This window comes from Ascaphus truei, chromosome 10, assembly GCF_040206685.1.
Source record: "Ascaphus truei isolate aAscTru1 chromosome 10, aAscTru1.hap1, whole genome shotgun sequence".
NCBI lineage: Eukaryota > Metazoa > Chordata > Amphibia > Anura > Ascaphidae > Ascaphus > Ascaphus truei.
This window is the reverse complement of record NC_134492.1, coordinates 23,183,761-23,188,760: the sequence shown is the minus strand read 5'-3', so window position 1 is coordinate 23,188,760 and position 5,000 is coordinate 23,183,761. Positions and strand designations below refer to the sequence as shown.

The following is a 5,000-nucleotide window of genomic DNA, read 5'->3' as shown; positions in this document are numbered from 1 at the left end:
CGTTTACCGACCGTTACTCTGAGTAAGAAGCTCTGGCTGCGAGAGATGCTACTTACCCAATCATAATTCAGTTGTTTAATGCTTCTAAATGCATACAAAACCTCAGAAAATGGAACAATTAGGTAAAATAACTGAAAATGAACTTGATATACATCAACCACTATAAAGATGGAATCTCTCTTTATGCTCACATAAATATAGACAAGGATGACCGTAATTTGGTTAATACCTGTACATACAGCACCAGTTGGGAAGCTATGACTCTGCACAGTCCAAATCAAACGAGTTATTTTTAAATCATTTTGTACAACAGCTGCACAAGAGAGGATGTAACATTAGACAAAGAAACTTCACCCGTCCTCATTAACCCCACATTACCGACAAATTCTGGACCAACACGTTACACCTGACAGATCACTCCTTTTATTCTTCTGCTGAAAGAATGGATGCAACTGTGCGAAATGCATGGGTTAAGTAGATCCGAGTTTGAAGGTTTACATGCGAGTCTGTATATGGTTAAAAGAGGCAGAACCACTTACAAAATAAAATAACCTTATCTAAGAAATTGTCTCTCTTTAATCTCGGTTTGCTTAAAGGCAGTTCCAAAGTGCAGGGAAATAGTTTCAGGCGAATCCTGCTTGTGCAGCCAACACAACAGACAAACAAATTCTTCAAAACGCAGGTAGTCTATAGCAAGGGTGAGCAAACTTTTTATGCTGAGCCCCCCTTTTCATCCATGAAATTTCTTGGACCCCCCCTGCCTGATGTAATTAAAATCACATGACGTCAGCTGGTTCAGCCAATGCGGGCGAACCAGCTTTGTACCGCCCCCCCCATCTACAAAAAAAAGTATTTATAACATACTGCGGCCAGCTTCAGTCTCACTTACCCGTCTTGTCCCGCGGCTGTTTTCGGGCTGGCGCCGAACTTGGCCGCGTGCCAGCCGCATCTTTCCCGCATCCTTCCCCTCGTTCGCGACCTCTGCTCTGCTTCTCCGGGTCCCCCGGGTCCCCCTCTGCTTCCCACATCCCCCCTTACCCCGCCACCACCTTCGGGGAATCCAGGGGCACGCACGCACCCTTGCACGCGTGACCGCGCATCAGTGGCGCGCGGCGGGGAAAAAAAACAGCCGTGTCTGCCCGCACATTGCGGTTGCGGCCGCTTAAGACTCAGCTCGGCCGCCACTGTATTACATCACTTAAAAATAAATATTATGATATTTGTCTAATAGCGTCCCCATTTATGCTATATTATTAATCTCTTCACGCCACATCAGGGCCTTTCCCCTCTTCCAGTCTCACAATCCTCTCCCAGTATTTCTCACTCCTCTCCAGTGCCTCTCTATCCTCCCCTCAGTGTCTCTCCCTCCCCTCCCCCCACTCTTTCCCTCCACCCAGTGTGTCTCTCTCTTTCTCCCTGCCCCTAGTGTCACACTCCCCCCAGTGTCTCCCTCCCTCCCCAGTGTCTCTCACTCTCCTCCAGCCATTGTGTCTCTCCCTCCCGCCAGTGTCTCTCTCATCCCCATATCCCACTGTCACCTTCCCTCCCCATGTCACACTGTCACAACCCCTCCCCATGTCACACTGTCACTCCTCCACACTCACCCCCCCTCCCCATGTCACCCCTCCACACTCACCCCCCCTCCCCATGTCACACTCCACCCCCCCCTCCCCATGTCACACTGGCCCTCTAACACACACACACACACACTCTCACCCCCCCCCCACACACACACACACTCTCTCTCATCACCCCCCCCCACACACTCTTTCACCCCCCCACACACACACACTCACCCCCCCCCCACACTCTCACCACACACACACACACACACACACACTCACCCCCCCCACACACACACACTCTCTCTCTCACCCCCCCACACACACTCACCCCCTCCCATATACTCACCCCCCCCATATACACACACACCCCATATACACACACTCATACACCCCCCCCCCCATGTCCACTGACACATTGCATGCAACAAGGAAGAACTGCAGGAGCTGTGTAGCACAGCGCCACCTAATGGCCGAAAGAGAAAATGCAGCTACCGGCTGCTTTTCTCTGCTCCTGGCAAAATTGCTGCCCACTGCCTGCGCCCCTCCCCCTCCCCCATAAACAATCTTGCGCCCCCCAGTTTGCGCACCTCTGGTCTATAGGACAGGAGGTACAAAGTAGAGCTGTACTCACAAGTTCATAATGCAATTCTTCATTTAATGTGAGAGCCAATAACAGAGGATGAGGAACGTTTCAGGTCCCATATGGACCTTTCATCAGCTGAAACTGATATGGGACCTGAAACGTTGTTCCTCCCCGGTTATTGGCTCTCACATTAAATGAAGAATTGTATGTTTATAGGTTCATAGGTTTGGCTACTGATGGTATTATAATTGTTTAATTAAATGAAAATTCTAACAGCCACAGTCTTATCAGGAAAGCGATTAGACAGAAATTGTTGAAACTGACCCATGTCATTTGCAACCTTTGAAACATGCATATTTTAAAAAGTTAAATAAAATCCTTATACTTGGTCCAGTGTTAGCACTTTGCATGTGATCGATTCTTCCAAAAGCACGACGATTACATTGAGAAAAAAAAGTGTGAGCTGTGTAGCGCTATTTGATATATAATAATTGTATGTAAACTATAAACTCTCTGTCAAAAATACAAACTGAGTTAAATATCATGGGCTGCCTCCTAAAAAACACTAACTACCCAAAGTGAGTGATATAACATGAAAAAAACAAACTAGGGGCGCCCTAACCTCTGTATGTAGTGATACAAATACAATTCACAATAAACATAACATACTAGCTGAGAGACCCGGCGTTGCCCGGGATGTAAATGCGTAATAGGTAGTATTATTTATAAATCGTGGAACAATAGGTGACTGTTTGTTGTAAAGGTTGGATAATAATATTGAAAAGAAAGATGGAAGAAAATGTAATACGATGTTGTATAAAAATGGTTTATTGTAACCACACCACAGTACAATGTATATTTTGGTGCCATAAGTGATGTAAAAATCTGAGTCGTGTGTCCTGCTAGGGTGTGAGGCGGCGGGTGGCGCGTGGGTTGTGAGTGCTGTCTGTGAGTGGGGGTCCTGCTAGGGTGTGAGGCGGCGGGTGGCGCGTGGGTTGTGAGTGCTGTCTGTGAGTGGGGGTCCTGCAAGGGTGTGAGGCGGCGGGTGGCGCGCGTGGGTTGTGAGTGCTGTCTGTGAGTGGGGGTCCTGCTAGGGTGTGAGGCGGCGGCTGGCCCGTGGGTTGTGAGTGCTGTCTGTGAGTGGGGGTCCTGCTAGGGTGTGAGGCGGTGGGTCAGTGATGTCGGGGGGTAGGGGCGGGAGGCAGCAGGTGTGTGTGGCGGCAGGTATGTGTCGAGTGTGGCGGGTGTCTGTTGAGTGCGTGCAGCGGCTGTGAGGCGGTGGGTGAAAGGCAGAGGCGGCCGGAGTAAGGGCGGGTGAAAGGCAGAGGCGGGGGTGGGGAGGCGGTAAGGCGGGCATGAAGGCGAAGGGCGGCGGGAAGGGGAGGGGAGGAGGGGTGGGGAGGAGGGGGGAAGGGTTAGAGGAGGGGGGGGGGAAGGGTTAGAGGAGGGGGGGAAGGGTTAGAGGAGGGGGGGGAAGGGTTAGAGGAGGGGGGGGGAGAAGGGTTAGAGGAGGGGGGGGAAGGGTTAGAGGAGGGGGGGAAGGGTTTGAGGAGGGGGTTGAAGTGTGGGAGGGGGTGGGAGGGGAAAGGGTAAAAAGAGGTGGAGGGGGGGTGGAAAGGGGAGCGGAGGGGGGGTGAAGGGGAGCGGGGGGGAAGGGGAGCGGGGGGGGAAGGGGAGCGGGGGGGGGAGGGGAGAAGTGGTGGGAAGGGGGAGGAGGGGGGAGGTGGTGGAAAGGGGGAGAAGGGGGGAGGTGGTGGAAAGGGGGAGAAGGGGGAGGTGGTGGAAGGGGGGAGGTGGTGGGAAGGAGGAGGGGAAGGTGGTGGAAAGGGAGAGAAGGGGGGATGTGGTGGGAAGGGGGAGGAGGGGGAAGGTGGTGGGAAGGGGGAGGAGGGGGGAGGTGGTGGGAAGGGGGGAAGGTGGTGGGAAGGGGGAGGAGGGGGGAGGTGGTGGAAGGGGGGGGGAGGTGGTGGGAAGGGGGGGAGGTGGTGGGAAGGGGGGGAGGTGGTGGAAAGGGGGGGGGAGGGGTGAGGTGGTGGGAAGGGGGAGGAGGTGGGAAGGGGGAGGCGGAGGGAAGGCGGGGGGTGGGAGGCGGTGGAAGGCGGGGGGTGGGAGGCGGTGGGGCGGGGGGCGGTGGGAAGGCGGGGGGTGGGAGGCGGTGGGAAGGGGGGTGGGAGGCGGTGGGAAGGGGGGTGGGAGGCGGTGGGAAGGGGGGGGGAGGCGGTGGGAAGGGGGGGGGAGGCGGTGGAAGGGGGGGAGGGAGGCGGTGGGAAGGGGGGGAGGGAGGCGGTGGGAAGGGGGGGTGGGAGGGGTGGGAAGGGGGGGTGGGAGGCGGTGGGAAGGGGGGGGTGGGAGGCGGTGGGAAGGGGGGTGGGAGGCGGTGGGAAGGGGGGTGGGAGGCGGTGGGAAGGGGGGTGGGAGGCGGTGTGAAGGGGGGTGGGAGGCGGTGGGAAGGGGGGGGTGGGAGGCGGTGGGAAGGGGGGGAGGGAGGCGGTGGGAAGGGGGGAGGCGGTGGGAAGGGGGGGTGGGAGGCGGTGGGAAGGGGGGGTGGGAGGCGGTGGGAAGGGGGGGTGGGAGGCGGTGGGAAGGGGGGTGGGAGGCGGTGGGAGGCGGTGTGAAGGGGGGGAGGCGGTGTGAAGGGGGGGAGGCGGTGGGAAGGGGGGGGAGGCGGTGGGAAGGGGGGGGAGGCGGTGGGAAGGGGGGGGAGGCGGTGGGAAGGGGGGGGAGGCGGTGGGAAAGGGGGGGGGGCGGTGGGAAGGGGGGGGAGGCGGTGGGGAAGGGGGGGGGCGGTGGGAAGGGGGGGGAGGCGGTGGGGAAGGGGGGGGGCGGTGGGAAGGGGGGGGAGGCGGTGGGGA

The 5,000-nt window shown here is 57.0% G+C and overlaps 1 protein-coding gene across 1 annotated transcript in view; it reads right to left on the bottom strand.

The window, feature by feature from the left end:
• MAST2 (microtubule associated serine/threonine kinase 2) overlaps window positions 1-5,000 on the bottom strand; it is a 231,077-nt gene that overhangs the window by 129,986 nt on the left and 96,091 nt on the right. The gene's annotated exons all lie outside the window — the stretch shown is intronic.